This window comes from Trachurus trachurus, assembly GCF_905171665.1.
Source record: "Trachurus trachurus genome assembly, chromosome: 24".
NCBI classification, from domain to species: domain Eukaryota; kingdom Metazoa; phylum Chordata; class Actinopteri; order Carangiformes; family Carangidae; genus Trachurus; species Trachurus trachurus.
In genome coordinates this window covers 11712851-11735650 of record NC_139910.1, presented here as the reverse complement: position 1 = coordinate 11735650, position 22800 = coordinate 11712851, and the positions used below count along the sequence as shown (strand labels likewise).

Below are 22800 nucleotides of genomic sequence, written 5' to 3'. Positions count from 1 at the left end.
TAATGAACACCATTTCCCACAATGCTTTGCCGCGGGCTGTCGGCGCTGTTTGTCCGGTCGTCGCTCCAACAATGCAGCTTTTAATGGAGCTGTGAGCGGTGCGGGGCTGAAATCGCAGCAGCAGCAGCAGCAGCACCACCACCGCAGGCTTATCCACTCACCACTCACACAGACACACACACACACACAACACGCACAGACGGACCGTAGCCGCACGGATTCAACTCAACCGTCAGCGAGATTTTAACGGTTGGACCGGACCGAACCGAACCCGACTAACGGCCGTGACTCGGTTCTTTTCGGAACATTCGCGACTACTCTTCGGCTTCGGGTGAGTAGCTCGTGAAGCTAACGTTGGATGGTGGTTGCCTGTGATAGTGAGTGAGAGCAAATACATTTTGTTGTGACCACTGCTGGGCTAGCAGGCTAGCTAATTGGCCAGATGAGACATATGGCCCCTTGTGTTTTTCCCCTGCGACCCCCCCCCTCTCCCTCTCTCCTCTATCTCTCCTCTTATCCACCTTTTAATACAGTAGCCTCATGCCCTCGCGCTCTCGTTGTGTCTTTTTGTAACTGTGACGTAAACGTGAACGTTCTGCAGTTTTTTGTGTGTAAAGACTTTGTGCAGCCGCTGCCTGCCAGTCGTGAGTGTGTTATGCTTTGATCTCGGCTGAGGCGCACACACCACACACACACGTCAACCTAGCCGGTGTTGTATGTACCAGGTGCTGTGCAGTGTACACGACGACTAACGTTACCGGCCCCTCCACACTCAAAAACACCGTGAAGCTCCGTGCACGTTTTCACATTTGGACCTTGTGTTTGTCTGTCAAACCCACGACCCCCAGAACATCCCGCTCATGTGGACTGAACAGAGAGTCAATGCAAAATCCCATTGGAAAAAAAGTGGCAATTTAATCCTCCTAATGGAAAATGACACGTATCTATCACAAGTTGCATGAGTATCTATGGTGAATATATATAGCCTATATAAAACATAGCTACTATGTCCATCCCAAAGCACAGAGATATTGTATTGTTTTGCTATTCTTAGATTTAATGGAATTGTGAAATTAAAGATTTGGCAATGGAAGTTTTCTTAGGTCTCTGTGGAAAAAGTGTCAGAGGTCTCTCAAAACGTACTGGAGCAAAGTGTAACAGCTTGTTTTTTGTGCTATTTACAGTATTCCCATGTAAAGTAGTATGTAAAGTGTTCTTATTTTGCAGCTAGGTACTCTATTATCATCTCATCTATTTACGTGACAACAGACAGACTACACTTTTTTTTTTGCATAACCCAATGCATGCATACCTCAGTAAACCTCCTATATGAGCAACTTAAACTTAATATTTAACCAGATATGGCCCTTTGCAACCTTCTTTCATTGCAGAACTGGTGCATTGCATTGCATTGCATTGATCGCATTAGTTTTCGCTAATTGCACCTAACAACCTGGCAACTCAGCACAGATGTTATGTAATTTGCACTGGGGTGATCAAACAATGACGAATGGGACACGGGGAGTCCAGACAGTACAGTCCTCATGAATCAGTCTTCATCTCCACTGAGTGAGAGTTGAGTGTGGTATTCAAGACCCTTGCGACTCGGGGAAACTTGCCTGAGTCGCCACTATTAAGACGAGGCTCAGCATGTTTGTGGGAGCACCGAGGTAACTGCCAGGGGCATTGCTGCTTTTGAAAACATGTTTCGCTAACAAGCAAAATCAGTTTTCACTCAGATTTCAGCGCCCGGAGTTGATCACTTAATAGCAGCCTTCTAGCCGTGTGGTTGGCCCAGAGATGTGTGGTCAGTTTATTTGTGGCTGCGAGGGACTGTGTGCATCATCAGAGCACGCCTGTGTGCATTTTTTACTTGACAGGATGAGAAATTGCTCAACAAATCATTGTGTGTATGTTATGACACTCAAAGTCTGAGAATTAGCGAGAGAAACAAAGTTGCTGAGCACGTTCATATGCAGCGTCTTGAATCTGATGATGCAGAGGAAACTTTAAAAAAAGAAAAAGGGATTGTGTCGTTTTGGTTATGTGCAATTTACCTGATTTTACAGTGGGAGCAAAAAAAAAATTGGTGTCTGGATTGCTTGGTCTTTCCTCACTTCCAACCCACTCTTCAAACACCCTCTTTTGTTAAATTATCAATTAAATCCGTGATGACTGATTAGATTTCAGAGTCTTTGTGCGAGATTGCGAGGACTGGGCAGCAGCTACCCCCGTACAAAGGTGTGGATTGTAGTTTTAGTAGGTCAGTTCTCACCCGGTCACTGCCATGGTCAGTGAATGTATCACAGCAGATGCGAGCACTGTTTACTGTTTACAGATTGGTGCTTTTATTTGAAGGCATTCTTCTGCCTTGGATGTTTATTTACTGTCCGGCCACAGTTATTTCAGTATCTGTAAACTGTGGATGAAACAATAACAAAAGAGGCTGTTTTGTAAAAAAAATAAATTAAAAAAAATATAATAATGATCAAACACGAACCCTTTCAGAATAAATGTCGCAGTAAAGTCTGTCGGTCCTGCAGTGGTCAGATTGAACTGACACAGCATCTGTTAGTATGGGCTGTACATGGCAGCATGTATTCTCCTGTGGACACAGATATTGATTTATTTATTTTCACAGGGGTGAGGTTGCCACTCTTGGAAATCCACAAATGCCACAATACAGAGCAATTGTAAAAAAAAAAATAATATATTTAATAAAATAAAATAGCTTTCAGGATGTTGCCCTACATTGCAGTTATTTGAAACATTGTGTAGAGGTCATTCATAATGTTGAATCAGTATATAATATTTTTTGACTCGTACTAAGTTTGTAATTTAGAATAAAAAAAAAAAATCCATAATTGCAAATAGCACCCGTGGCTTTTTGAAATGGATTTGTTTGGACGTTACATACAAACAAGTGTTCAATGCTATTTGGATTTCCATTTAACTACACTTTGTAACTTTTTCCCTAATCATATCCCTTTTGCACACAAAACCAAAATTATAACATAGCTGCATTTTTGGTTATGTGTAATTTCATAAGTTGATATGGTAAAAAAAATGTCTTACAATTTAGTGGCCTCAGTTTGTGCCTGGACTGTATTACCAGCAGCTTACATTTGGGTCGCAAGGATAATTGTTGGACGCTTTAAAAGAAGGTTGCTTTAAAGGCATTTCCTCTTCTTCTTACTCTACAGAACTGTACAACAAAACAAAAATGGGGGTTTCTTGTTCTGGTTCAAGACAACATGCGTGACATTATCACAGCAGACTCTCTGACATGTTATACAGCAGGAGAAGTACAGGTGTGAACGAATAACATTACCCATGTGTGACTATCTTCTAGATCTCTTGATATTGTGTGTGTGCTGACTCATCGGCCGTGTTTACTGAGACACATCAGTGCAGTCGAGCCTTTATTAATGTCATTAGTTACACCTGTGTGGTTTCTGTTTTAAGTGTCCCCTGTGGGAGGAAAGAGAAAGTCCTCACATCATCTCTGTGTCCCCAAAAACACAGCTAAGAGCCACCGAGAGAGCGATCTCGCAGAGAGAGAGAACGTCTGGTAATGGAGAAATCACAGGTGTAACTAATGACAGGAGTAATGGCTGCTTTCATTTAGATTCATTCATATTGTGTCAGTCAGTTTAGAGCTGCAGCAATTAGGTGATAGACTGAACAATGTAAAGCTTTCAGTAATCTAATCATTAAAGTCATTATTCAGGAAAACATGGAGAAAAGGAACTCCTCTCAAAGTCAAATATGAGGGTTTGTTAAGGTCAGCTTCTCTGTCTATTTCATAGTCCCAGTTTTATCAAGCTGCTTTGACACAGTTAAAACTGGTTCTTCGGTTCGGGGTCACTTGGCAGCCATGATGCAGACAGGCTGGTCAGGGGCGGTCAGGAGGACACCTTCATTATCCAGCTGGTGTTTTCAAGCACAAACTCATCTACCCGACATCTATTCCTTCCCTGCTTCATCAACACTCCCAATGTTTTTGTTTGCGTTTGCATTTTGGCCTCGCATCCACACGACTCCAGAGATTTCAAGCATTAAAGAGGAACTATGCAGGATTTTTAGCTTAACTGTGCTACATTTTTACCTTAATCTTAACAGCTTTGGAGTAATTGTGATGGTTTAATAAACGACATGTAACTTGTTACAGGGAGAATGGAAGCTCTCTGCCTTCCACGTAGCGTCTCTTGGCTGAAAATCAACTTTGCAAGATCAGCGCCAAAGCCCCGGTGTCCCAGCGTTCGTCTCCGCAACACAAACGCCCCCGTAACCCGTAATCTCTTGTTTATGACAGACAAGACTACACAAACGTACACGTTGTAACATCATATATGATATATAACGTTACCACTCTATTGATTGATTTCTCTCTTTGTTGTAAGCAAATGCACATGGCCAGGAGGAGGGTTAGCAAAATAGCGGAAAAGCGAACAGACTTACATAGTTCCTCTTTAAACATGGAGCGTTTTGGAAATGCTGCCCGACCATTACAGTTTGCAGACCGCTGTGCTGTGTCCAGTCCTCGCCCCGTCCTTGATTTGGTCTCATCAGCCTCAACCGCAACACAGATAATGTAATAAGTGTTACTGAACTTGTCGTCTTTGCCGCAGCTGTTGTCCGGTTCAGTCCGCTACATCTTAACATTGCAGCGCTTTACTGTTCCTATTTGTAGTATTTCTTGCAACTAAACAACTGCAGAATAGATTATCTGCTTCCTGATTACACCTGGTTGGTGTGCGTGATGGCTCAGGTATGTATATATTTCAGGTGTGTCGAATGAATGCAGATCGTTTTAGTTTTTAAAGGCCCTTTCCAAGGCCGTTTCCATGGAGTTTTTCCTCAGTCGATGTGAGGGTCTAAGGGCAGAGGATGTTGTTATGATGCCATGTAAAGCCCTTTGAGACAAACTGTTTGTAAAAACGGGCTATACAAATAAAATTGCCTTGCCTTGCCGTTCGAGAAATGAAAATGCAGTGGTGTATATATGTAGCATCTGTCAGGGAGGTACCTGCTCCTTCCTGCTGTAAGAAACGCAGTTCAAAGACTTCTATTTTGAATTTTCTGGCTGACATGTGATGTGGTCTGGGATGTGGTTTGACAGTGCAGCACACCACCCAGCTGCAACCAACAATTAAAACCCAAAGAAATTCTATTTACCGTCACATAAGACAAAGGAAGCCATTGAAAAAGTTCAACTTTCAAGCTGCAACTCGTGGACAAGTCGCCGATTCATCAATTGACTCATACACTCAGCTCTATGTGCCACTGACTGTACCAATATCGGAGGTGGAGAACATTTGGCAGCCTGGTGACAATCCCACAGTTCACAGTGAAAGAATTTGTTGTTGTGCTGTTGTTGAACACTGAAGATTGCGTTTAATTGGCGTATCCTTGAGATGATGGTGTGGATGAATCACTACATGCAGCCGCTGCCTCTTGACTTGTTGTGTCCTCTGAGAAAGCGCTGAGGTTTTGCTCCACATGAACAGCTGAGTGTTGCTCGGTGTGGAAGAGTGTGGGCTCCTCCACTCTAATGAACATCTGCTTTAAGAGGCAGGAAAAGTTAAGCTACATTAACCTAGGACATCTTGTTCTGTATGTTTATTGAATAACAGCAGGATAGGTTTTTTTTTTTCTTCGTCTTCTTCTTTTTTGCACCAGGCGAGAGAGAGAAATAAATGGCATGAATAAAATTTCTGACAAGAACAGATGTAACGGCTCGTAGCTGTGTGAGAGGAGGAGAAGAAAAAAAAATGCCGGGGAAAGAGTGAGACGGCGGGACTAGTTTTACTTTTGGCAGCGTAAGCAAACAGCAGCTCCCCGTGCCATGCCTGCTAGTCAAGCAGTAGGATTTCTCGGCTAATTCATTTTCCAAGCAGCGATATATCCTTAAATAGAAGCGCCATTTTCCCCTCTCCAGCGGACGTTAGTTAGCGAGTTTGACTGTCAAGCTCACGTTAAGTGCTGTATGTGAGTTGTGAGAAGTAGTTAAAAATAAACCCTTTGTTGCGAGGCAAGGGTGAATATTTGATTGTCAGGCTTTCTTTTTTTTTTCCAGACGAATCACTCAGAACATATCGTCACTGTCACATGAGGACATCACTTTCTCCCATCCTTGTATTTTCTTCCAGATTGTAACAAGTTTGATCAATGCCCCCACTTGTGGATATTGACCCGCCGAGCTCAGGACCTGCGCATTCACAAGACCAGAGCGAGTGGGCTTTAACACCGTGACCTAATGTAGTGCGGATGCCCTACTTTGACACTCAGGTGCAATTTCTTTTGGGGTGGTACACTGCAATAATTCTCCCATGTCAGGGGCTAATCACCCTGGCTCCCCTCCCACAATCCATCAGTGTCTGGAGGACCCAGGCTTGCGGGGCTCTGGCAGCTGTTGTCGGGCTGAGTCAATCTGTTATGGGCTACGCCAGCCTGTGCAGGGGGAGTGGGGGGGGGGCTCTCAGGAGGCCAGTGCGAGCAGGGCTGCTGCCACTGCTGTGGCAAGATAACAAGAGGATTTATTTGTTAGGAGGGCAGGGTTTCAGGGCTTGCGTGTTAATTTTTCTGTTACCCACTAACTGTTTCCACTGTGAAATATTTGCGTGGGTATGTTTGTTACCGCACATGACTAAAGGAGGGAGGCTGGAATGATTCATTGATGGACATGAAATTAATCGCTTTAATAATTGTTTCAATGAGTAATTTATCAACTAATATTACAAAGCACTCTTTGCAGCTTCTGCAGTGTGAGGATTAGCGTTTTTATAAATTGAATAGCTGGTGGTCAGACAAATCAAGACATTTTGAAGTCATCAAAGGCATTGATTAACGGAGAAAACAATCCATAGATTAATAAGGTAATTAAAATAATCATTAGTTTCAGCTATGAATAGCAGAAACAATACAAAATGCTCCAAAACTGAAACTAATGTTGATTAAAAATGCATAGACTTCTCCAATGCACAGCCCATAATATCCACTCCAGTTTGAGCAAATTAGCATGAAGAGTGTCAGATGCATGTTTTATCATTTTAACACAAAAAGCCATACTCGATCTCCTCCAGAGCAGCAGCTTCATATCTGCACAGGAAGTGCCAGTGGCTTTTAAGATATCTGTGCTAACACCATCAAAGTGATATATGTTTAAATTGGTTTTATTTAGGGAACGAGGACAGCACTCCCTGGACTTCAGAGCATTAGCCAGACATTTTTCTATTTTTCTGTGATTATCATGGCTTACAAACTAGTCCTATTTATGGATTTAGCAAAAAAATAAATAAAAATGTTGATATTGCAGGGCTGGCACAGGGTGGTGTTGATGCGGGGAGAGAGGGAATTGGCAGAGACCTCACAATTAGACTCAGTCGTCAAAGCAAATATTTGTAGTCATTCTTCCATTTGCAGAGTGTTGAGAGTTCACGTCTGTTCACAACTTTTCAAGGGCAATTGGAGGGCAAAGTCACACCAACTTCACTTTTTCACTTCCTGTGGCATATGCAGGTGCAAAACCACACTATGCATGATCAGTCAACAAGAGACGGTATTCAAATCTAAACCAATTTAGAAAAACAAAAAACGTGGGAGATGGATATGAATACAGTTTCAACTAATATTTAAAAATGTATAATCCTCCAAAGACACACACTCCTAAACCGTTCAGCCAGACTGAGAGACCACACACATCGTAGTTACAATTTCACAGTGAATGTTCCCAAAACATTAAGTCTGTCTTGCATGAGACATTGTCAAAGCCCTCAAGTTTGTTTCTTTTTTTTTTTCTGGTATGTCGTTTAGCTTGGTTGGATGCCATGTTTGTAAGCTGTAAAAATACACAACATCCGGTTTGCTCTCATTGGACATTGCACAATAGGTATATCTGTTGGAGACGGCCTTATCTGGAAGAGATCGAGGGGGCTGTGATTCATGGGGAACGGTTAAATAATCAAGTTGACACAACACCCTTGAAGATTATTTGGACAAATAATCATATCGGGCCAAACTTTGGCCTGAAACTGGGCCTACAGTCGTCTACTGTGCAGCCAGCCAGCATGGTGTTTCTTTTTACTTGCAGAAGTTGTCATCCCACTTTTCTTACACCGGACTAAATTCAAATTACCAACAGGGGAATGAGTTGTTAGGATCATCCTTAATGAAGACCAGGTGAGGCGCAGCAGGAAAAGCACAGGTGTAACCTTTAAAATTAACGGCTCTGCTCATTTAGGTTTGTCAGTGAGCCGCCCTGTATGTCAGGGTTGGAGGAAGCAGGAGGACCCAAATGCAGACACCAAGGTTTTGGAGCAACAAAAACTATTTATTTCAAAAACCAACGTAAAACACAACACAGGGGTCCGGGGTCCAAAGTCCAAACGAAGGGAAAAACACAAAGTCAACAGGCCTAAGTCCTGGACATCAAAGTATCAAAGTACCAAAGGAAATGAGTACAACACAAAAACAGAAAACCAAGGACTCACTAGGAAGGGGAACATGACACGGAACACGACAGCGACAATGACAAATGAAACGACAAGAGACAAAGGGAAACACAGAGGTTATACACACAAGGAAACGAGACACAGGTGAGATGCATGAGGTAATCAAACAGGCGGGAAACTTAACAGGAAGACAGGACTAAGACATGGATTTCAAAATAAAACAGGAACTAAACTTAACTAAACAGGGACCCACAAAAGGACATAACACTAAGACAAGACAAGGAACACAACAGGGTCATGACACGGTATGCGAAACAGCAGGACCCCGTCACATGAATGCAGCAAAATCCAACTGTGTTTGACAAGTGAGGATGTCTGCAACATTTATTTAATATGGCAACATTTATTTCATGAGGAGTCCAGAGTGGTAAAAGCTGTTGTCATCAAAGGTCTCACAGTTGATCTCTTTCATATGAAGCTTGTTGTGTTTCCACCGCGTGGGGATTCCCAGCCAGGATAAAGTTGATTATATTTGTCCCCCCGGGGCCAAATGGTGAAATTCATAGTTAAGGGCCTGTGACGATTCATGAAGCTCTGCTTTAATCCGGTTGATCTACACAAGGAAAAACCAGATTTGAGTCGGTACTTTCCCTTTCTCACTACTCCTCCCTTCTCCCTGTACAAACCTCTTTCAGTCAGAGTTTTCTTAGGGAACAATGAAGCAGAGCAACTTATGATGCAATTAACTAGTTTATTTTGTTGGCAGAAATCCGTTGACTGTGTGGAGAGAGCCAGCGTTGAAGACATTAGAGGGAAATGGCAACGGAAAGATTTTTTATCAGTTAAGTCAACAGTGGGCCCATCTCTGATGTGTACAGAGAGACAATATAAACGTGTCGTGCATCAGAGATTTTGTCGTACTAAAGGTTTATACTGCGGCAGCCATGTCTTTAATGTTGCTGCTTGTCTTAAGACCACAGTGGGACTGCAGCTTTTATGGCCCTATGCGATGTTTATGTGATTTTTGAGACAATGTGGTAAAATACTTTGACTTTGAGACATTCATAGCTTGTTGTTTTATCCGACTTCAGTGTCAGTTAAGTTTTTGTATAATTTACTGCATTAATATTGTGATACAAAACTACACTCAGTCTCAGAGGATGTTTTCCATCCGGGTGAAACTGCCAAATTCTTTTCCAACCTCAAGTTCAAAATAATAGTAGTAGCATACTGACTTCCTTACTGACCCATGCAGGGAATAAATGTGCATAAAAACATTGAATCAGTGACAATAAATGTTTCTTATTTTATTCTCTAACCATGTTAAACAGGATCTTTCTGAATGAGGAGATACTATGAATGGGGGATAACCATGACATGAAATGATACTAAAAGGGATAGTTCAACATTTTGGCAAATTGGCCCATTGCCTTAATCCCTATAGTTTAAAGGACTAGGTTCGTTACCTTTAATTGTCGGTGCAAGCTATTTTTAGAACGGCGGAGCAGGGCCGCGAGCTGCGAGCTGCTCAGAGCTACGCTATGGAGGTATTCTAGTAATCTAATACAAAAAATGTTATTCATATTTTCAATTTACATAATAAAAATACCAATACTGTATAATATTGTCCACAAAATATCAGAATATTATGCTGTATCATCTTTTTCCCACACCCTTAGGAGATACAGAGCTGCAGCTGTTCAGTTCATACATTTCCACCTCCATGCAGTTCGTCTGAACGTGCTCATAGCAAAGATTTGTCGGACAATAAGCCTCGGTGCAAATCGCTCGAGTACTCCACAGAAGCTGCTCTATTGAGGGGAAGACAGAGGTTTCCTTTGACTAGTCGCTCAAGCCTCTGCTGCAGTCAAGTTGACACGTATTCAATAACTGCTGCAGCGTCCACTCTCAAATACAAAAAGACTTCTTTCCCTCTGTCCTCATTCGTCTTGCTGACTTTAAAAAGCTGGATACACTGCGCTGTCGAAGCTCATGTAGTTTTGTCGACTGGATTCTCTTTGCGCCTGTTAAAGCTTAATTATTTCCCGGGCGACTAATTAAAGATGACCCTGCCCTTCAAAATATATGACATTTCGCCTTGTGAAATGTCCTGGGCTCTTGATTAATGAGAGCAATTTTAATTTAACTCTGCCTAGCTATAGCGATACCTATTTGATATGCGGCAGGTTGGCAAACATCAGACAACCTTTTTAGTGTGGTCACAGATCAGAGTCTGAATATCACGCACTAAATGCTAAACTGAAATCAATGTCTTTGCTGACACAATGTACTGAAGGAGGGGAAAGTGTTGATCTGTGAGATATTGGAATATCATTTACCTAATTTTTTAACACGTAAACACAGATGGTGATGATAACCATATGTATTTTGTAGATGAATTACACTGGATTTATGGGTGCTTTCACACGGGCAGTGCGGCATTTGGACCAGAGTGAAAACAAATATGTGTGAATGCGGATCGTACGAGCTGAAAAATGAAACGATGTATCATTAGCCATGTTTCCATCCAAAAGTGATATGAATCACTGGGAAATGCGCATTAATAGAAATTCTAATCCTGTGTGTTTCCATTAAAAGTACGCTTTACCGCCTTCCCGTGTGGATATCATATCACCATGGAGAGAGGACTAAAAGCTTTAGTGACAATAGGGCAAGTGGATAGCAGTGATGTTTTTTGTCCTCCATCCACACAAATCTTATGTTGTTGTCTTGTGAGTGAACCGCAAACACTGGAAGCAATTCGGGTGAAAGTGCGCTACGTCACACTTAATACGAACATAACTGTTTCCATTCCTTTCGAATCAACCAAAACCTTTAGCAAGCGTATTTTAGTTTGTGCGAATCAGGGGATTTTATAGTTCGAATTATGGCGTTTCCATCATAATTTTCCGATGCGATACATCTAGATGCGCATCTAAACAGGCTGATGGAAACATGGGATAAAGTAGCATCAACAGACATGGAGATCAATATCAGTTTGAGAAGTAAAGTTTGAGAGTAAACAAAGACAATAACATGTTGCTGCCTCGGAGCAGCGCTGCTTTTAGTCTCCGCTCTAGGTGACGATTTACTTGCCTGCGCCAGGGCGGACAGACATGGTGTATGACAGGCTTGTTTGTAGCCTCAGACTTTTCTGTCCCTTTTCATCTCTGCCTAAAGTAATTACGCAGACGCAAATGGTGAAATGAGTACCATGTGGCAGCCTGTAATTAGATTTTTGGTAATGAATGGGTCAAATACCAGTTGCAAGCATTCAGGCACAGAAATTCCCTCTGAAGACACGGGGCGAGACGATAAAATCGGTGCGTCACATGAGACGGGGACCTGCTGTATTACAGGACGTGGACAAGGAGCTTGTTTGAACTTAAGTTTCCTTTAAAAAAAGTGTTTTAGTGTTGAACGTTAAAGAGGCCTTCATATGAGATCGGGGCTGATGATAAATGTGGCATTCAGGGTCTGATTTCAACACGTCAGCTTTTAAATGTCAGTCTGCAAAACCCTTAGACTAAGCTTTCTTCACACTGTGAAAGCCACAACGTTGAGTTAATTCATCGATCAGCTTATTGACTATACATTTTGGAGCAATAACAGCCAAATATTTTCTGGTTCAGATTTTGAACCCATTGTGTCAGTCATACTAAAACCGAGACACTTGAACACATCATCTTGGACAATATGGGGAAATTCCAACAGGTACAGTGGGGAAAATAAGTTTTTCTGCTGATTTCTGCCCTTATTTCACCTGATCAAATGTAAATTAATTAATAACCTTTAAATGATATTATTTCTGGATGTTTTGTTGATATTTGGTCTCTCTCTGTTAAAATAAACTTACCATAAAAACTATAGCCCATCCATTTCTTTGTGGGGAAGCAAACCAATAGGCTTTATGCACAGCTCCACTACTTCCTGAACTTAAACCAGCTCCTTGATTTCCTGTCTTACATTATTGGACAAACTGGTTAATCCAGGTGTGTCTGACCATTCTTGTGACTACTGAGGTCAGAGTCAGACACTGGATTAGTCAGTGTGTCCAATAATGTAAGACAGGAAATAAAGGAGCTGGTTTAAGTTCAGGAAGTAGTGGAGCTGTGCATAAAGCCAATTCAGCAGAGGATCAAATACTTATTTTCCCAACTGTATTTATTTGCCACTGTTTTTGAAAGATGAATCAACCAAACCAACTCATTGAAATCAACACATTTATTGACAATTAAAATAATGACGCCATGCTACAAGTTATTTGATAGTCGATACCAATACCAATCATAGTCTGGATGATAAGTTCCAACAATTTAAATTGACTAACAAGTTGACAGATCTAAATCTTTAAAAAGTTCAGTCACTGATGTTGTGAGTCCAGTCCTGAGACACGTCTGCTCTGCTCACAGCGCTGACGGGCTCGACTCACACAGAGGGGCTGCTGAAGAGACCGATGGTGTCGGCGAAACCTTCACAGATTTAGTTTGACTGATGCGACGGCTCCTCTGGGATCTGTCCCGCTACGCCTGATGCCATCCTGACCGAGGCTGCTCTTGTTCTTACAAGAAAAGTAAAAACTGAATACGGGGAGCTCGCCTCGCCTCCGCCGCCGCCGGCTGTGCTTCATCAACCGTTTTAACCAAACAGAAGTTGCCGGTGAACTTTCCAGTCATTATTTTTAGGTTGTCAGAACAGAACCGACCCCAAATTCCCCGATGCTGAGACCCAACAGGCCGCCAGTCTCTGAATACACTGAAACCCCTCCTCTAGCTTGCAACCCCCCTTACTGCTATTTCAAATGTTTGTGTACTTGGCAAAGAAGCGTAACTAGACAAGTGTTCGCCAGGCCACAGTTTGGACCTCTGGGAGACAAAAGAACATTTTGACTTTGCGCTGTGTTGTTTTTGTTTTGGAGCATTTATATCATCTACCACCGCACAGTGGAGCAGCTTCTTCCCTGATCAGTAAACGGTATCAGCCCCAACAGCACTGATTAATCCAGGAAGCTCATCAGCGCCGACTTTGCAGACTAATCAACAAAGCGAGGCCAGCTAATTTATTTGCAAACTGTGACACACGCGAATACGAACACGCACCCACACACATATATACGCCACACACAACAAGCTACATGTGGCTTTGCAGAAACCGCACAGGACGCTCAGTTTGCGACCACACATTGGATTACTCAAACCAAACAAGGGTTTATCTGCCATCACCGCAGATGTGACTTTCTTTTTTTAGCCCGTTCCTGCAAGACAGTTTCTGCACTGATTAATGAAAAAAAAGCCATGCCTTTTTTTTAATCTTTTTTCATTCATTTGTATTTTTTTCTTCTCTCAAATACTTCACCGTGCCTCTAATATAGGATCTGAAGCACTTTAAAACCTGTTTAGGTGTTGTTGTACCTTTATTTGTTTACATACGGACATGGAAGTAGTTATATTTAAGTGCTGATTTACAATTTCTATTATTGTTAACAATATCTCTATCAGTAATTAAATTCCTACAGTGACGACCACCATGTATTTAGTGTATTCACCAGTCAGTTTACGCTTCAGTGCCACAGCAGTTGTCCTTAGAGAGGGGGGGGTTTGGAAATGCTTTTCTGCAGACATGCATCATGTAACACGTGTTGTAGATGGTCTCATTAGTAATTCATCTCATCGGTAAATAAAGCTGACAGAGCTAAATCAGGCCACACAGGAGGAAGAAGAGTGAGCAGAGTTGTGAAATGCTTCTCATCATCACACGCACAGAAACATATTACAGTAGTGCAGATCCAGTGTGTTACTGCAGTCTGTAATAATGGGGCTGAAGCTAAATTGTAGGGTTTTTTTATTCTCCTTTTTATTAACATAGACATAAAGTCGATACGTTTTTTACTGCATTTTTCAAAAGACTCAGTCCAACATCATGGATGTATCATCGATACCAGTGGAACCATAATTAAAGGCAAGAGGGAAAACCAGCTCCAGATTTTCGACTACCTCCTTTTGTTTTTGCGAGGAGCAAAGCAACAATGCTAACTAACCACTTTTGGGAAGCACAAGGGTACACGATTAAATTTCTGCCGACTGCGGGAGTTTCTGGGAAAGAAAAGCCAAGTAAAAAATTAAAAATGTCAAAAGAATCCCTTTAGAGGTTTCTGGAAGTTGAAACTCATTAGAAAAATGTGATGTGTGGAGGCTGTTGAATGTGTGTGTGTGTGTTGGAAAACCAGAGGAATCCTGTGTCTGTGTGTACGCCTGCATTGACTCTAATTGGCTGTCACACACTCAGTTCTCGCCATCACAGCGAGTGTCTCTCCTCGCCTCACCCCTGTGGGGCACACAGCGCCCGCGCCACAGCAGTTTTACAGCCGAGGCTCCGGTGACAGATTAGCACTTGCTGCAAAGCCACTGTGATGCATTTTGTTTATCACTCTCGCTCTCGCAGCCCTTACACGAACCCACAGCCCTCGTCACCGAAGGAGTCGCACTGATTGGTTGGCAGGTAGAGTTGCCAGACTTTTTTTCTTTTTCAGACACTCTAGAGAAATCATCACATAGGTTGTTGTATTCCTTTTACCTTGGATTGTCTCCTTAAGGACAAACATATGCGATCCTACAAGGACATGGGTGTCTTTTTGTTTTTTTTGAATCGCTCTCCTGTGTAATCTTTGTCATATTGCAGGAGCTTTGGAGGTTGGAAGGCACCCAGGGCCATCTGTCATTATGCACTCATTCCTTCTTTCCCCTCTCTTCCACTGCTTATCTCTCACTCTCTCTCTCGCTCCCTCTACTCTTTCTGTTTATCTACATCTCTCTCGCTGCAGAGTGGTGTTCTGTAAAGTTAAAAATACACATCATCATCAGAAAACTGTGTGTGTGTGATGTTTGTTTCCAAACAACAGGGCAGCGAAGGGCATGTTTTCTTCCTGCCTCTGTTTGTCTCTCGCTTCTTAATGCACACGCTGAGAGATAAAGGTCAGCAATGCGCTCGTAGGTTTTGTTCCGAGTAGGAGGTGGCGGTCCGCACGGAGGGATGATCTTAATTGCTGCTCTGCTGGCTCATCGCCATGTCGATACTCCTGATAGTCTTTGACGGCCTTATTGTGATCTCCTAAAGATAAAGAAGAAAGCAGAACTCACCATAAAGTTTTCAGAGGCCAGACAGGGTGCGGTTCTTCAAGATTGATATTGGTATTAATCACATTATTAACCCAGTGTTGTGCCAGTGCATACTTAAAGGGATAGTTCACCCAAAATTCAAATTTCACTCATTTTCTACTCACCCTCATGTCGACTAAGGGCTGGGAGAAGTTTCAGACTCATCCGTGCCTTCTCTGAGTTACAGCAAGGCTCCGTGCAGCACTGCATGTCCATATGACGGTTGTGAATGGAGCTCACTTTTCTTCGTCCAAAAAGACACACCAAAAAACATCCAAATACCTCCATACTGCTCGTCTGTAATGTCCCTCTTGTATTGAAGCCCCGACATGAGAAATTGTTCCGAAATTTTTTTAAGCTTGTTTGTAGCGGAAGCTCCCAGTGTCTCAGTTCACTGCTCTGCCTGTGTCAGTGCAAATCTTGCGCGACTTGTAACTCCAAGAAGGCACGGAGGACTCTGAAACTTCTCCCAACCCTTAGTCGACATGAGGATGAGTAGAAAATGAGTGAAATTTGAATTTTGGGTTAACTATCCCTTTAAAAAACAAGTGCAAAGTTCAGTTCATACAAGTGAAAATAAACTAGTTCACATTCATTGTTCATTTTTAAAAAATAAATAGGCCGCCATTCTTTTTCAATAGAAACTCCTTCTACCATCCATCATCGCCACTCCCAAACCACATAAAATACTGTACACCACTGAAGAGTTACATTTAAAACTCAAAAAGACCCAGTGTTGATTGAGAATATATATTTTACCACGTAAACAATGTGTCATATTCTGCTGAAAGTCAAAGAATGAGGTGTAGTTATGATGTAGTATGGAAATAACTGGCAGACACAATTTGCTTTTTTTTTTTCATGAAACTTCGGCAAACGCTCAAACAAACTGGCCTCAGCAGCAGTCGTATACATCTGGACTGTTAGCAGTAGTTAGCCATGCTGGGCCGTGTGGTTGGAGACGGCGTGCAGTGTGCTGCGATGTGTAAGAACACGAGCGATGATCACTTCTGTGTTCAATGACCTATGTTGCACAACACTGATTACAGCTAAATAAACATGTCTACTGTAAATAATGTGTCCATACTGTTAATAGAGTGGAAGGTAATGGGCCATTTTGGAGACTGCTGCTAATTAAGCAATTAGCAACTGAGCAATTTGGGTTTTTGGACTAATGTGGTTAATGGTTTTAATTATGTTGGACAAAATCTGACATTTGATCTTTTTGTTTTTGTTTTTTTTACCCCCAAAAAAATCTTCAATTGATCCACAATAGTTACATTTAGATGTTTTGTATTTTGAGATTTCCATTTTATTCATGTTCTCCATCACTAAACCTGCAGTGTTGTGTCTCAGATTGGTATTATTTTTTATTCTCTGTTCACATGCGCCCTAGTGTCTTGGTTTGATCTTAGTGTTGGGAAACCCAGTTGGTAAAATCCTTTTATATGAGATTCTGATACATTTCTCTGAAGTGTCTCTGTCTTTCCTGCACGGACTGAGTTACCTCCACAGTGGGGGAAAGAAGCCAGCGTAGTTTTCTGTCTTCTGGACTCTGTTGGATTTAACGCTCCGCCGGGTTTGTCTTCTCCATCTGATCAGTAATGAAAGGCGAGAGCTTTTCTGCATCGCTGGTGTCAGACATTCACTTTCATTTATGCTCATTGTTCGTCATTACATTGTTAACCATCCTGTTATCTAACAAGTGTGTAACTCCATTTAGCGATACCTCTACACACATTGTGATGAGGTAGTTGGATGTTTTTTTTTTTTACATGACTGAACAACACCATGTCAACAATAATGGTAATATCAACCTAATGGTGAAAATTTAATGGGGGAATTATTATAAAATTATTCATAAGGAAAAAAAGTAAAAGTTCACAGCTAGTGAAACTGCAAATGAACCAACACTTAATTAATCAACAGTTGGAGCACTAAATTAGACTGATCCTGGGTTGTTTTTCTCAGTGAATAACTCAACATCTGAAATGCCTTGAATTTTTCTGACTTTCCCCCTGACCTTTTTTTTTCAAGTGTCACTCCACATCCCTGCAAGCGTCTCTGTAATTTACCAGTGAAAAAGCTCCTTGAGATGGTTCAGTCAGCCGTCTGGAGATGAGCTGTGATCCATGGCTGCAACAGCTGCTCCCCTCGCACAGCCCTGTGACTGTGCCTTCCCCTGCAGCTGCCTCCATCTTTTTTTTTTTCTTCTTTTTTTTTTCCTTTCCCCATCACCTCCACAGGGAATGCCTTACCTCCATCTCCTCCATGAAATCACAATTAATTATGGGGAGAGTAGTGTCCAAGTACAATGAGCCCAAAGCCCTTTTAAGGGGAAGAAATTCATCAGGGTAACCTGAAGTCCCAGCAGGCATGATGATTTTTCTGAAGTGCAGCAGCAGCAGCAGCATCACCTCCAGAGGCCTGTGCTGCTGTAAGACTAGATTTATAGCACTCCCGCCTCAGTTTACACTTTCTATTACTGACTAATATTATTTTTTTGATGATTCTCCATTAAAGGGGAACTAGGCAGGATTTTTAGCTTATCTATGCTGCACTTTTGCCTTCATTTAACAGCTTTGGAGTAATTGTGATGGTATAAATGGATGGAATATATGATTAATTACTTGTTAGAGGGGAAATGGAGGCTCTCTGCCTTGTACGAAGCGACTCTTAGCTGAAAAGCAACTTTGCAAGATTAGCGCTGTCGCCCTAGCTCTTGCGCCGAGTAAAGCGCAATATGTTATCTCTTGTTTATGATAGATGAAACTACACAAACATACACGTCGTAACATCGTATATGATATATTACGCCATGTCCTGCTCTATTGATTGATTCCCCACTGGCTCTGTTGTAAACAAATGCACATGGCCGGGAGGAGGGTTAGCAAAACAACGGAAAAGCATCCAGACTTACATAGTTCCCCTTTAATGGTTTAGTCCATAAAATGTCAGGAAAAATAAGCTTATCTGAAAATCAATTAACTGTCGCATTTGGATTGATAATCGAAATAATGGTTAGTTGAGAAAATCCACATGATAAACGCTCTCTGCCTTTCACATGTATTACATTACTGTTGGTACTGATGGCACAGTTATTTATGGAGAGAGAGAAATAAAACCAGTAAGCCAGTTTTCTCATTGATTTTGCAGGTTTTTTACGATAAGTGGTCCCAGTCCCGCAGTATAAATGACCCTCAGTGCTGCAGGGAGGGGTGGGACACACTGTAAGTTACACTGTAGAAAGTCCTTCCTCCTGTCCTTTGCATTGTGTCCTCTAAGGTTATATAGTATATGTTAGCACGCTTACGTCACAAAGCACCACTTTGCCTGGATACAGCCTCTCAGAGCTCAAGACTCCCTCATCGACTGTTTGTGTTTGGGGTCAGAGCCCCGAAGCAGACTGACTGATAACGAAGGCGTCTGTCTGACAAAAATTACAGATTGCTATATTATATTATTTATTTCTTAATTATTTATGTCCATGCCGATTCAGCAAGTGAGTCAGAGATACATAAAGCAGTGGAAGGGGCCATTTGCAATAGTGTTGAAAATCACTGACATTCTCCTCTTAAGAAGTTTTTTTTTCTTCTTTTTTTCTCTTTTTCCCCGAGACATTAAAAGAAAAATCAAAGATCCATCTTCTTAATATTTCAGTCCTTTGCAGTCGCTACCTCTTGGAAACTTGCTACCGGGGGCCTTATTAAAAATACAGGCTGTGTGATCTTTCTGTCGGTCTGGAATCCTGCACTTCATCCCGTGATGTGTCAAAAACCTCCGCCTGACTTTTTGTAGACAGACAGACAAAAAAAACAAAAAACAAACAAAACCTCATTCTCAACTCTGCTGCAGGATGTTGCTATTTCTCAGAAACTTCAGCTTTCATTCACTCACTCACAAGCTGCTGCTGTCGTCCACACTCTTCACCCACACACTCATATGTGGAGGTACCCTACCCTACCCTGAGTTAACCATGATTGCATCGGAGCACACACACACACACACACACACACAAGCCAGTGCTGGATGTCGATGCTGTCTTTTGCTTCCTGCTCCGTCATAGAGGAATGCCAGGCCCTGTCTCGGAGAGCAAGGCCCAGTGTGCAGAGAGACTGTTCAAACATTTATATAAGCGCCTGCCCTCAAAAGTCTGGGAACTTGGAAGCGGCGTTCCTCACTTCTCCATTCAGTGCTCTGAGCTCAGCACCTGCTGTGGTTATTCTTTTGACATCAGATGAAGCTATTTCGCCTCAGACCTGCTCAGTATTAATCACAGCGTGATGCATGTCTGAGTGCCTGCAAACATTACTGTAAAAACCGTCTCACGCTCCTCAGACTTGGCGCAGGAAGGACATTTTTTTCTGTTTTGATTGACGTTTACAGCCGTCCAACTCCGGAGCACCTCGCCGGTTTGTGCATCTCCCAAATCAAATTAACACATGAGCTGGATGGCTGCAGTCTGCGTTATTCATAGGCCTGAGCGGTAATTTGCTGACTAAGTCGTTGCTCACACGGTGCTCAGCAAAGGGTTGTGTTTTTTTTTTTTTATATCTGGGTCATCAGTGCGGCTGTGGCGGCTTCGCTTCACCGCCTCCTTTCCCCTGAGAAAAACCGCACACCATTTCATTTCAGAAAGTGTAAGATTTTCTTTTACCCTCTGCAAAAAAAAAAAAAAAAAAAAACAGGAGGGGGAGCTGGATTGTGTATCAGATTTGTATTGATTTTCAGTATGACTAATGGGATATTTATGGCAGAAAATACAGAGATTAGTCGCCTGTCAGCATCTGTGAAGAACTATTCCAACATACAAATTGTATTATGAAAAAATAATGAGGATATGATACCTGGTTCCTGCAGCTACACGGCCGGCGACTGTTGCCCAGTAGCTTCAGGCTGTTTAAGGTGAAGTCAAGGACGGGCGTGTCAGTGCCTCTGTGTTTGAGAGACACAGTATTTAATTTTTTTTTAATTTTAAGTCGACTCTAACATCTGTGCTGCCCGCCTTGTGCATGTAAAGCCTACAAGTGAAAACGGCTACATCGGCAGCCCTTTATGTGCTTAACACCAAACCGCCTCGCAGCTCAGCGGTAGGTAATGATGGCATTATCATTGATCCCCCCGGCAAAGTAAGTCCAGAGCGATCAATGCTTCGCTGTGTGTTTCCCATGCAGACAGATTAAGCCGACTGTAGTGGGGAGAAGACATTCTGCAGATTAGAAAGCTGCAACTGAAGAGATTGAGATTTAGTTTCTATCTGGTTTGTTTGTTTGTTTGTGTGCATGTGTGTGTGTGTGTTTGTGTGTGTGTGTCCTGTGTTGCTCTTGTTTCCCAGAAGCAGCCTCACAGGCGGAGCTTTAAACCAGCATGTTTTCTGGCCCCCAGATTAGGCCCAGCTACAGCCGTTTGCCAACATCTGCCTGCCATTACCCCGGTGACACTGGCAGTCATGCAGCAATTAATCAGACTGTTGTGATAGTTTGCCGCTCGTTCGCGCTTCACCTCGGGCGCATCACCGAGCAGCGGGGATGGAGGTCGGTCGGCGTTCAAAGGGCCTGAGTCTCTCTGCTCTGGGACTTTACACTGTAACACGCTCCTTCCTAACTAACTACAGCAGGAGCCGCTGACCTGTAGTTACTCTGCACCGCGGCTAATAATAAACCCAGATGCTCCATTTCCTCATTTGACTGTGGCTTCACAGTTTTGAAGCAAACAATATATACTGTGCTGCATTCACATGCCCAACTCATACTGGATACTCTGGTCTAAGGGCTGTCCCGATTAAAGGGATACTTCGCTCAAAATCGATAATTCACCAATTTTCTACTCACTGTCATGCCAAGGAAGGGTTTGGAGAACTTTAGGAGTTATCAAAACGCTTTTGGAGTTCCAGGGGGGGTCCGGCTGGAAACGGATTTTCATATAATGGCGGCGGATAGTGCTCAGTTTTGAATCATCCAAAACACACACTATGAAACATCCGAAAACCTCCATTACATCATACATCCAATGGTTTACAGCGAACATCTTGCAGAAAATCTAGCACATGTGCACAAACATCAACAGAGCCACTGGGAGCTACTGCTACAACAAGGCTAAAAACAGAGATCAAATTAATTTTTTTCAAACAACTTTTTCATGTGGCGGCTTCAGGACACCTTGGTCAGTATGGACAAGCAGTATGGAGGTATCTGGATGTTTCATAGTGTGTGTTTTGGACAATTCAAAAGTGAGCACAATCCGCTGCCATTATATGAAAATCTGCTGCCAGCCGGACCCCCCCCCCCCCCCGGAACTCCACAAGCGTTTTGATGACTCCGAAAGTTCTCCAAACCCTGCCTTGGCATGACGGTGAGTAGAAAGTTAGTGCATTATCGATTTTGAGTGAAGTATCCCTTTAATCATCGTAATCGATTACATAGGTGATAACATACCGTCGAGTTGTTGTCGATTACGTTGATTACACAATTTACACAGACACGCACAGCAAACGTTGACAATAAATAATCGTCAATCCAAAAAAAAATGCTGAATGAGTCAATAAATGAATCGTTTGACTAATCGAAAAAATCGGGAGAAAAATAATGGTTTAGGACGGCCCGATATGGTCTGATGGTCATTTGGAGTCTGTTTCGGTGGTGATGTATCCAGGTGCTGCTCAATCATGCAGCTCTGTCTGACACGCTGTATGATGATTGAGGATGAGGAGGCAGAAATGAATCTTGACCTTCACATCCTTCACATCACAATTTCCCTCCTTGTATTGAACACTCGAGACGAAATTAGGGCCGAGACAAACTGATCTCTTCGTTATCAAGCGGAAAGAAGTCGTTTCAGTCATTTTTCAAATGCAACGATCGATGATTTACTGTTTCTTTTTCCTGTCTTACATCAAAGCAAATGGAATACGTCGGGTTTTTTACAGAACAAGACTTTGAGAGATTGTGATGAGCTTTTCAGTTCTTTGTTCTTTGTAAATGATGAACCAATTCACTGCAAAATAGCTAACCAATCGGTGCCAACAGTAAATCATCAGAAAATTGGTCACAAAATACTTTTCTATGTGAATATATTGTATTACAGAAAATGTTAAAAGCTTCTCCAATATGATGATTTTACAGCTTTTTTCATTAAACATTAAAGACATTAAACTGAATATCTAAGGTGTCTGGATTATTAAACAGACAGAAATG

The 22800-nt window shown here is 42.2% G+C and overlaps 1 protein-coding gene across 1 annotated transcript in view; it reads left to right on the top strand.

Moving 5' to 3' along the window:
- The first annotated feature begins 97 nt into the window (after positions 1-97).
- The window catches only part of extl3 (exostosin-like glycosyltransferase 3), a 36088-nt gene continuing 13385 nt past the window's right edge, over positions 98-22800 (top strand). The window contains exon 1 of the mRNA XM_084001199.1: positions 98-331. The gene's annotated coding sequence lies outside the window, so the exon portion shown is untranslated. The remainder of the gene's footprint in view (positions 332-22800) is intronic.